Below are 12,034 nucleotides of genomic sequence, written 5' to 3'. Positions count from 1 at the left end.
AAGACAGCTACATTGTACTCATATACATAAAATAAATATTTCTTTAAGAAAAAAAAGATTTTCCTTGTTCTACACTTACCTGCCTTATACCTACATGTAAGCACATTGTCATACATTTGCATACCTTACACATGTAGGCACATTCTCATAGACTTACTTACCTACCTTACACATATAGGCACATTCTCATACACTTACTAGACCCACATGTAAGCACATCCTCACACTGGAGAAGCCTTGCTTTGAGCAGATGAGGTCTTTATCTGTTACAGGGCATCTTTAGGAAGTCAGGTGACTGTGTTTCTGGTCCTACAGCATTGTTTGCTGCATTGCTTGGGACCTGCTCAGCTGCCTTAGGACAGCCCAGTGCTGTAGGAGTTGGGGATGACCTCTCTGTTTTCTCAAGGGCCAGGAATCCCCTCAGCAGACTGTTCATCTGCACACATAGATGTTGCCTCTGACTCTTCCAGGAAACCAGACGATGCTGATCTTCACAGTTGACTATGCCCTTCCTCTCTACAGCTTCCCTCCACTCCTCTCTTTGGCTGAATTCCCTTGCGATTTATTACTGAACTTATATCAGGTATCCCCTGCCTAGAGTCTACTTTAGTGTCATCTAGTCTTATGGATTCCCAAATTCATTAAAAGTCATAAGTAGGTTTGTGGTATCATATTACCACGATGGGAGAGAAGCCTGAACTAAAAGGGACAGTGGGACAGCTTCTCTCCTCACTGCTTCCTTCCTTCCTTCCTTCCTTCCTTCCTTCCTTCCTTCCTTTCTTCTTTCCTTCCTTTCTTTTTGTTTTTAAAGCATGTTTGGGTTTGAGTGGAATTAGGGACAGTAATGAAAAGGGTTACGCTGAACTTTGTAGGAACTGGGCTTAGCCACTGAGAGTGAGGCCCCGAAGCATAAAATGAAAGGATTCCTCAGTCTTGGCAGAGTTCTGTATCAAAATTAAAGTGTCTCTCAATAAAAATAGCTCCAATTTGTGTTATAATGACCCGTACAGTGGCATCCATGAGGAGAACGAGGAGGGAAAATCCACAAGTCACTGGTGCAGTTTGAGTGACTGAGTGCCATGCATGCCTTGGTTAGGTCGCTGGTGTAGAGTGGGTGTGCCTGACAGTTTCATGACCGTTGGTACCTTGGATTGTTGGTAGGAGCGGCTGAAGCCTCAATGAGAAGAACCTGAAATACATCTAAGATCACATGAAAACCATGCACTAATCCATCAGGTAATAGTAATCTTCCTACTGAGGAGAAGGGAGCAAACACACAACGCCCTTCCCGTCCACGTGTCTTAGCCTATGGTTTATTTGTATTTTTCCTTCCAGAGGGACTCGAGTCATATTACTTATATCTGGGGTATGGTTATTTATAAAAGCACTGCTGCTGGTCTACTTTCTGTGACTCTCTTGCCCCACACTGAACAGACTGCCTCATTCTTTAACGACATCTGGGGTAGCTCTATTACCCCAGATGGCCAGGACAGTGGCTTTTTTTACGGGAGTTCCCTGGAGTCCCCTCTCCCACCGCCTCCCCACTTCCTGTGGGTATATAGTCAGTTTTTTAGCAGCAGGACTGATGTCATTCTGATTTCAAGTGATTTGGCTCTGAGACAACACCCACTCTCTGAATAATATCCATGAAGACTTGACACAGTAATTTGGGTGAGTCACATTTTCCCTGTGGATGTGATTTGCAGATGTCGAGATGGAAGCTCACCAAGTTTCCTCCTGAAATGGAGCTTCCAGAAAGCAGCCCCCCAAAACTGCAGAACATCCTTGTCAAAAAAAGAGAAACTTCCAGGAAGCCAAGGAGAGCTCGGCCACATGGTTGCAAGCAGAGTTTCCAAAGCAATCCGAATGATAACCCAGAGAAGCAGGGGAATATTTGCTCTTTCCTGGAGACCCTCAAACTCCCCTAGTTAAAAAGTATCAATATGTAACACCATGTTATGTTAAGGTTATAAACAACGAGTCATGAGACATTCACAATAACTTTTGGATCCAGGTCATGGAGGTAGGCCTTGCAAACTCTGTCTTCCATTCTGTAACTGAGAGATTGGAAAGGGGACATCAATGACTTTTGTCACAGACACCTGATTATTGAGTGACTGGATGGTCCAGGTCTCTGAGTCACTGTTGTCTCACCTTGCACTGCCTTTGCTGTCTGGATACAGGCCACTTAGGTAACAATTCATCTCTTTTCTCTTCCAAAGAAAAATATATCTTTAGAAGAACATCAAAAGCCATATTAAGTAAACATGAAAAATTACTGTAGTTTTTTTTTTTTTTTTAAATAATATGATTGGAGCATTTTTTGTTTTTATTTTGTTTTTTGTTTGTTTTTGTCATGAGCAATCAAGGTCAAAGACTCATTTTAAGAGCTTTGTCCAAGAAGACCGACTGAGAAAGAGAAGGTGCATTGAACAAATGTTGAAGCCAAACTGTAGAATAGACATCTATGGTAGCCAGAGGTGGTCAGTGTTGGCCTGATTGCCCTTCTATGGGCAAAGGTGTGTGTCTGTGTGCATGTGCATATGCACGAATATGCTTGTGTATGTGCACAGGCTATGTATGTGTGTAGGGGTATCAAGGGACTTTAGTAGAAAGATGACTGTAAGAACCTTGATGACTTTTGTGTTTCTTTTGTTTTTTTTTAAATAGGACCCCATATATAGTCCAGGCTGGCCTTGAACACATGACATTTCTGCTCAGTCTCAGGTGTGTGCCACAACATACATCTTACTGGTTTGGATGGAACCTTTTTGTGTATGGTGGTTTGGGAACTCAAAGCCAGGACCTTGTACATGCTAGACAAACTCCCCTCCCCTGGCCGTTCTGCCCCTTTGTCTTAGCCAACCTTACTTTCTAATGAAACGGTTGGGAGGCTGGAAGAAGAGTGTTCAGCCTCGCTTTGTCTCCTTCTGGCCTCACTCCACCTTGGAGCATTTCTGCAGGACTCCAGAGCTGGCCTTCTCTTACAGACAGTACCATGGCTCTGCCGGCACAGCTGCAAGACTGAAGGAAGCTGGTGGCAAAGGAGTCGTGGAGAAGCCTCCCTCTCAGATATTGTGTGATGAAAATAAAAACCAGATCAATTTCCTGTACTAGTTCTGAGATTGGGTCTAGATGGAGATTTTTTTTTCTTTTGTAAAAGGGAACAGCCCTGGTTTTTATTTGTTTGTTTGTTTGTTTTTGTTTTGTTTTTAGATCAATGCTGATGGACAGTAGGCCAGGGGCCATCAGCACAGTCTGAGGGTCATAAAGCTGTTCTTATCAACTCTCCACCCCCGAAAGTGCAGTCTGGCATCTCCTGTAGTCATAGATGACCTGTGATGGGCATGTATAAAAAACGTTACTACCAAGCTCATTATTTTGTGATTAATCCATGCTTTATGAAATCAAATGAAGATGTTAAAAATGTCTTATTAAACAGAGGAGTCAATAGATGCAAATTATATTTCGAAATTATAATTATTTAATTACATATACACATATTACAAAAACAAAATCAACCTAAGATGTTGAGAAAAATAATGTTGGTAGAACGAATGTAGCTGGCATCCTTTGGAAGGCTGAGTTCCCCAGCTCCTCTTGTTGTGACAGTGTAAATAGGATGTTGTCTGTAAGTCCAGGTTCCAAGGAGGCTTCTCTCCTCTCCTCCCAACCAACCTCATTCAAAACAGAGGCAAAGAAGAACAAAATTGACCAATGAGTTCTTCTGATAGCTATTTACATTTGAATCTCTATGATAACAGCATTTCATCGAAACAATTGACAGGGCTGATTCTTTCCTCTCATTGGTCTCAAAGGATTTCAGTCCATCATGACGTGGAGGCCACAATGGCACATCTCCGTTCTTAGTAGCAGGAGCGTATCACATAGCTGAAGTTGTTCAGAGGCTGGTGGATCAGCAAACAGTGCAACAGCGACCAGAGGCTGTAACATGCAAAGCCCGCCCCCAGTGACTCACTTCTGACAACTAGGTCTTACTTTCCAAAGGTTTCAGAATCTCCCAAAACAGTTCCATAAGCTGAAAGTTTAAAACTAGAGCCTGGGGGAGGGGGAAAGGGAGGATGCTTCAAATTAAGCCATAATAAACAGCAAGTAGGATTTGTCAGACTATAGGTAAGGAATGGCCAGTGCTGTTGAAGCCCACACAAGAGCAGGGTTCACCCTGAGTCCGGGGCTGAGACTGGGCATGTATTTGACCTTACAACCCATCAGGTGATCTGCCTCTTATCCAACATACCATTCTTTTTTTCTTCTTTTATTAAAAAAATTATAGTATTATATGTATTTATAATATTAATATGCTATAACAATACAATTATAATAACATAATCCATGTTATAGTATGATATAACACATATACATACATATTCCTAAATAATAAATACAATCTGCTTATGTCACTTGCATGCATGCTTTTCAGGGCTGTCCAGTTGAGTTTAGATAACCAGCTGATATGCTCTTCCCTGGGGAAGACTGTTTCTCCTGTGCTCTGAATTCCTTAGTTGCCTGTAGTTCTTTGTGCATAGCTGAGGCCTCCTGGGCTTCCCCGTCTGCTTTGGCATCTCTGTTCAGCTCATGTTTAGGAAATCATGCTGGTAAGACTTTGTGATTGTAGTTTCTGACACTTCTAGGAAACAATCTCACAGCAGACTTCCTGATCGCAGGCTCTTACAGTCTTTCCCCGTCCTCTTCTGCAGTGGTTCCGGAGCCTGAGCTGCTGCAATGGTTACTGTGTAATTGTATCCATTGGGACAGTTTACAACTCGAACGTTTGATTGGTTGAAGTTTCCTTTAATGGTCTATGTCTGTTGCAAGGAGAAGTTTTCTTGTTGAGGGGTGAGGACTATAGTTATCTGTGGGTTTAAGAACAAATGTTTGGAATGTAGTTAATGGATGAGAAATCCGTTTCTTAAAGTGTAGCCTTGTTAAACTAGGACACACTCCACTTCCTGGAGATGTGAATCTCTGGTACCCAACACAGCAGTTGGCTTAGCACAGACCTTGGTTACGCTGTCCTTCAGCTCAGTGCTAACAGACAAAATGACTCGAGAAACAAAGACATCCAGTATATGTGTTGCTATAGAGTGGCATTTACCACAGATACCTGACATGCCAGTCTGGCGCTGAGGTGGTAGGGCAGCAGGAGGTTGGAAACCTGATCATCTTTTGGAAGTGTTTGTCTCAAATGTCCCCTGAGGTAACCCACCCAACCACAGCCTGTGTACACGCTGTGGATGCCAATATTAGCTGTAAGTATACATCAAGTGTCTGCTGAGGAAGGGGAATATTGAGCTTGACCAAATCTAGAAGGTTCTAGAAGTGAATTTGAAATGAAAACTTTTGTGGATACAGGGCAGGAGACCTGAGAACAAAGGTGGTCACATAATCTGAGCTTACTTCTCAGCCCAGGGAAGCTCAGTCAGCAGTGTGGGGGACGACAGCACCACATGTCACCAATACTCAAAAAAAACTTTACTTGTAGTCCAGTAGAAAGAGCTGTAACATTGAGATCTGCTCTGGGAGGCCTGTCTCTCTTTGAAATTGGACCCGAGGATAGAATTTTTTTTTTTCCATTGATGAGAAAATTCTTGTTTCCTGAAACAGTAGGTCCTGAGTAAGCCTTCAGAGTTCCTTTGAGGCTCTGGACAAATGTCCGCCCAGACACTTAGGAACAATGACTTGGAAGCTTGCATCTCCTCCCTCAGAGTCGTGCCTTTTCTATTGCTAATGTATAAAAAGTTTCCAATCTGCATCTCTCCTGATGTTCACAATTAATCACATTTGGGGGCAGGGGACAGGAGGTGGGGAGGGAGCTTGGAGCCTGGCCCACCCAAGCTGTCAGCGAGGGAGCCTGGAGCCTGGCCAGCCCAAGCTGTCAGAGAGAGGACACAGACATTGGTCAGGACAATTGGAGAGGGGGTCAGGGCATTAGAGGCTTTGGCCGTGAGCGCTGGTGATTACACTAAGATCCTTCAGACAAGTGAGTTGGTTTGGCTGAACAGACCCAGTCAGATATAGAAAAACTAAAAGGCAGCTTTAATGAAGACTGAGCCTCATTTTCCTGGCCAGGCAGCTGTGTCAGGGCCTAAGAATGTCTGTTCTGGGCCCTCATGGTCCAGCTTGCCTCCTGAGAAGCGACCCTGCACCTGCACTGGACAGCGGTGTGCTTCATAGATCCAGGTCTGGGAGGATGATGTAGGTCATCCTTGTCACTTCCCAAAGATTTCAGCTGTGAGTTTGTTTTTATTTTGAGGTGCGTGGTCAGAGCCTCATGCATGCTGGACAAGTACTCTGCCACTGAACTGTCCCCTCTGGTCAGGACTAGTCATGACACTTTCCTGACTTGAGATGCTCTTCTCATCTGGACACAGATTAGTACTGAACCCTGAGTTATGAAGACAGAAACTCTCAAATTGTTGCCAAGAATGACATGGGTAGTCCCAGGGTTGAGCTGTAGCTGGATTGAGCATGGCTTTCACAACATTCTCCCATCTCTAGGGCCTCACCAAGGGCTCCTGGTCCTCCAGTGTTGAGTGAAGAAGTGTGTTGGGTGCGAGCTGGGGGCTGCTGGGGGTTGAATATCCTGTATGCCTGTTTTTCCTCAGAGAAGAATGACTTGGTCTGAGGTTTGCTGTCAATTTTTTCTTGATGAAAGCTCTAGGAACTTGAGGGATTGATTAATAACATTAATTACTGCTGACTGGGGAAGCCAAGGAAGGCAAGCTGGATTTAGGCCAAAGTGTCTTAGCTCAGATGGCACCTTACAATTGTGTTGCGGGCAATGATTGGAACAATAATGCTCAGACCCTCCCCTGGCTATTTCTCCTCTAGCTGTCCAGGGTGACACTCAGGTACTGATACTATTTCTCAGTTTCCCTGGGTATTAACACATGACCTTCCATCTGAGGCTTCCAGCTGAAAGGAAGATTACGTGAGGGCATGTATCCCATCTCTTGCCTTACTGTGAGCTTCTGGGACATCCCTCCTGGGCATCTTTTCCCACAGTTCGACAGAGCACATACACAGCAGGCTCAGAGAGATATTCAAATATGAATGCTTGATACATCCTTCCCTGAGGCCTGCATCCCCTGGAGGCAGTGATGGCTACTTTAAAGATGCTGCAATGCAGAGGCCTTCTAAGAAAAATCTTGGCCAGCTGGACCAGTGAGTACTCTTCTACTTGCTTAAAGCATGTCTAGACAGAAAAAAAAAAAAAAAAAAAAACACCTGTCTAGATACTGAAAGGCAGCTGTCTGATGGGGAATTTTGTGGTGGTTTCTTTATTTTGGTAGAACATCTAATGAAGACAGAAACCTTCTCTCTGGCAAGTCATTGTCCTCCGTGTCTTGCTAGGGAGGGCTCTTTTAGTGGATAAAGCTTCATATCTGCTTTTCTCTAGGGAGGGCAGACCATGGTCTCACTTGTAATAATTTAATAATTCTGAGAGCATCCTTTGCAATTATCTCCTGACGCTCTATTAAGATCCAAGGACCTATAATCCGAGCACTTGGTTTAAAATGTTTATTTAAAAAAAAAAACTAATAAAACACCCCCAAAACAGAGGAGTAAACAATTCAGGAGACAGAGACACTAGAGTTTAGAATGAAGATGTCTTGTATAAGCCTTGTGGGTAACAGCAGTACTGGCCGTAGGTTCTTGTTTCCAATGGATCATTTGGATTTTGAAACTACACACAGAGAGGTAAGTTATAATTCATAATTTGAGAGAGCAGAGAGAGATTCACAATCAAGCACATAGGACACCATGAAAATAGGGTGGTTTGTTTTATCTTCAGTTCTGGACATCAAACTTGGGGCCCTGTTTATACTGGGCCAGAGCCCATCCATGAGCTGTCTGTCTGTCTGGAGCTTTCTGGACAGGGTTTCACTGTTTAGCTAAGGCTGGCATTGGTCTCGCAAAGTTGGCCACAAACTCCAGATCCTCCTGCCTCAGCCTTCTGAGTGTTGGCACTTGCAGGTGTGTGCCAGTGCACTCGGAGAAAGCAGATTCCTAAAATAAAAACCCCACAGCAGCCGACTACTGAGAGTAGTCACACTCTAATCAGGTTGGTGGAAAAGAGGCCCAGGAGTTCCAGGGCTCTTCTTACGAGATGCACGGACAAAGAAGGGAAGGAGGTGGGTCGTTCCAGAGGAGAGAACTGCGGAAAGGACCTCCAGAATTGCTTAGTTTTGTGGCCTTTCCTAACCGGCTGACTTACGTTTTGGTAATTTCCAACCCCATCACAAGAGCCTCAGCCTTGCTGAGAACAGTTAGGTCAATGACTCAGCAGTGATCACTCTGATCACTTACAGGAGACACCAAAATGACAATCTGGCTGAAACAACAGGACCACCAGTGGCTCCTACAACCACACTGAACAGGAAACAGGTCTAGGTGCAGGCAAAGCTGGAGAAAGAAGCTCTCATTGGGTTTTAAAGGGGCCGGTGGGTGGGATATATAAACTTATGTCGTTGAAAAGCCCAAGAAGGCCCAGGCTTGTGTTATTATCGTTACTCTCTCCCTTTCATATGTTTCTGTATGACAATATTCCTCTGTTCTAGCTCCTCCAACAGGAAGGAGAATTTCTCTCCCAATTCCACTGTCTCTGCAGTTGGCTGGTGGTATAGCTACCCCCACTGTCTACCTCTAAGCCGGTCTCTGCAGCCAACATGTCATTCTACTCTGATGTTGAGAACAGAGTCCACATTCATCTTGGGTCACAAATAGAGAAAACAACACCTAAGCCCCAGGAGCTGAACACAGAACAGGCTGGGCTGCCCGCAGGAGGACTGAGGACATCCAGGGCTGCTCACAGAAGGACAGCCACGCTGCTCTAAGGAAGAAGTGGGGCCGAAGCACTGGCAAGATGATGAGGCCACTGGAGAAAGAAAGGCAGGAAGTTCAAGGAGAAACTTAGATGCAGTCACCAGTGCACATGATCTGGAGAGGCTGAAGACGAAGGGACTGTCTGTGGACTCTAGACAGGGTGTCTGACTCATCTGTTCTCTGAAAGGTCAGAAATATGGGAGGGAGACAGATGGCTAGTGGATGCGAGGGCGAGTGGGAGTTTCAGAGACAGAGGCCAGGGGCTGTCTATAGAAGTCTTCAGGGAAGGAAAGAACAATTTGCTGGGCCCTGATTCAGCCTGCCAGTCACTGGGTGAGGCAGCATACCCCACACTGGGAGCACCGACATCAAGACTCCGTTTCTGTTCTCAAGGTCCCCGGAGCTTGCCGTGGAGGAAGAACTGTAAATGCAAAGATGGAAGAGGGAGGAAAGAGTCTTAGGCTTTAGAGAGGGATGGGCAACGGTGAGGAGCTGACATTGTCACAGGCATCACGGAGGGCATACAAGCATCAGTTCAAGATCCAGCGAGGTTTCTCAGGGAAGGTGGTACCCGAGTTCCGCTCTTTTAAAAAACTCGAAGAGATGAGAGACAGGAAAAGAGCCCCACATTTCCTTACAGGGCTCACCATTGTGTCCCAGAGTCTCTCTCACATGTGGGCTTCTGAAACTGCTCATAGGCGCTCCACAATTAGGCATCACTGGAGGTCACTAGGGTCCCAGGGTTGCTATGGTGTGGGAGAGAAGCGGGTGGAGTCAGCGGCAGAAACAAGGTGGGTGAAAAGAGACCCAAGAAAAGACAAGGAGAGTAGGTGGCTGCACAAGCAGATTCGAGGAAGAGGTGGGGCTTTGGGGGCGCCCCCCACTTTCCAAGGTACACATATTGCAGGGCCCATCTTTACCATCCCAGTCTAGAATGCCTCCCCACGGCACCCGAGCGTGTTGCAGCCAGCAGAAACAGGCAGGATAACAAAACGCAACACAAGTAGATAAGAGCCTGGAGGGAAAGCAGACACTTCTGAAATACCATGGCTTCTCTTTCAGAGACAAGCAATTAGAAATAAGAGGGAAAAGAATACCCCAAACTATGGACAGTGGAGCTTCCAAGTGGCAAAGTCTGTGTGCAACACTGCCCTCTGCTGGCCATAGCTAGACATGCAGCTGAAGGGCAGTGGCAACTGGTGAGTTGGGCTTTGAATCACACGTCCTGCCCTTTAAGAAGGAACGGGTTTCAACACACTAACACAATTAGAAAGTGTACAATCAATGCAACTTACAATAAATACTGTAGAAGAAACAAAGGTAATTTTAACATGACAATTAAAAAATCCTTAACACATGTTAGTACACACTGGATTTCACTTGTTTGAAATCCAGATCCTGTCCCAACTTTATCTCTTGCTAACATAACATCACAGAGAACTGCAGCTAACTGGGGAAAGGGGGATGACATCTGAAATGTAAATAAATAAAATATCCAATAAATAAAGAACGGATTCTGCCGCTTTGGTTTTTTAAACTTTCTAGTTGACTGTTCTAATAAGACAAGTGTTCTATGAAAACCTTTAAGGGATTGAAAAAGGCTTGTTTGTTTTGCAGTTTGTTGTACCTGTAATGGTCACAGTCACTTGGTGATGGGCTATAACCATAGAACAATTTCTTAGAATTAACTAACTTTCAAATAATGTCTGATAACTCCATGAAGGTAACAGTAATGACTGACGTGAATTGAATATGTATTCATTGGTGCCCTCTGTATATTACATTAATTTTTATATGTGTGTGTTGGTGACATATGAGAGAGAGAGAGAGAGAGAGAGAGAGAGAGAGAGAGAGAGAGAGAGAATATCATTCCTCAGGCACAGTCCACCTTCCTAATGCTTCTTCTGAAGACATGTTCTCTCACTCACTGGCCTGGAGCTTGACAGGGCTCACCTGTTTCCATGTCCCCAGTGCTTAGATTATAGGTACTAACTCCATCCTGTGGAGGGGAGAGCAGAGATTCTGATGACCAGCTCTTCACCTCCACATCTCTCTAGTGCTCTCTGCATCAGCTACCCGAGAGGCCCTTCAGCTTTGAGTCATCTGTGAGATTCTTTTGCCGCTGGTGAAGAATTTCTGTATCCTCCATCTATCTAAACCTCACACCCTGTGAAGCAGCTAACTGCCAGTATTTCACGAGTCAGGAAAATAAAGCCAAGCTTTCAGGTTGTTCTGCCCATGTTCTCACAGCTGGGTCGGGTGATTTATTCTGGCCATTCAATGGAGGCTGTTAATAATCTTAGGTGATGCTTGACCAGGAGCCAAGTAAAAAAAGGAGCAGGCAGGACTGTGAAAAGAGCCAGGTCCCACAGCCTCGTGGCCCAAGTCAGCATTGGTCATTGTACCTGAAAAACCTTTGGTCCAGTCTCTGCCAGAGATTCTAAAATGGAGGAAGTTGGAAAATGTCAGGGTTGAAAAAGAAGGGAGTAACAAAGAGTGATGCCAAGAAGGGGCTGCTGGAGAAAGAGCAGGGGTCTCCTTAGAGGTTTTCCTTATCTTTTAATAATGCTACACCCCCTGTGGAACTGAACCCTTGGTTGTTGTGATCAACAGAGCACACAGAGCCCTGACCTGTATCTCATGACGTGATGATACACGAGAGTTTCTTTCACTCTATCCTGTAGTTGGTTGTGACAGGTTTGTCTTTCCAAATGTTGCAGAAGTCCTCTTTGCTTCCCGTATCCTTTCCTCCAGGTCTTTATCAATAAGGGGCCGTCATCACTAATATCACCAAATTTTCATTTTGGGTCAGCTTAAAATAGTTCAAGTTTTTTTTTTTTTTTAATTTGAAATAGTCCTACAAAAAGGAAAGAGATAGATGGATAGACATTTCATACACGATTTAACATAGTAGAATTTTCCAAATGCCTTCACATTATTGATTTGCAAATGAACCTCATGAAGTTCGGAGGTTATACCTTGGTTTGTTGAAAAGAACATTTTTGTATTAATTGAATTTCATGAAATTTCTTTGAGCAAAGCAAACAAGAAAGATTTACAAATTAGGCAGCTCTTGGAAACAAAGAAGGTTTTTTGGTGTGTGTGTGTGGGCTTTAAATTTTTATTTTTAACCAATACATAAAAATATACTATAGGGTACCATATGATATTTCCATATATGTATACA

Source organism: Arvicanthis niloticus, chromosome 29, assembly GCF_011762505.2.
Source record: "Arvicanthis niloticus isolate mArvNil1 chromosome 29, mArvNil1.pat.X, whole genome shotgun sequence".
Classification (NCBI taxonomy): Eukaryota; Metazoa; Chordata; class Mammalia; order Rodentia; family Muridae; genus Arvicanthis; species Arvicanthis niloticus.
The sequence above is the reverse complement of the archived record's forward strand: the minus strand, read 5'-3'. Positions refer to the sequence as shown.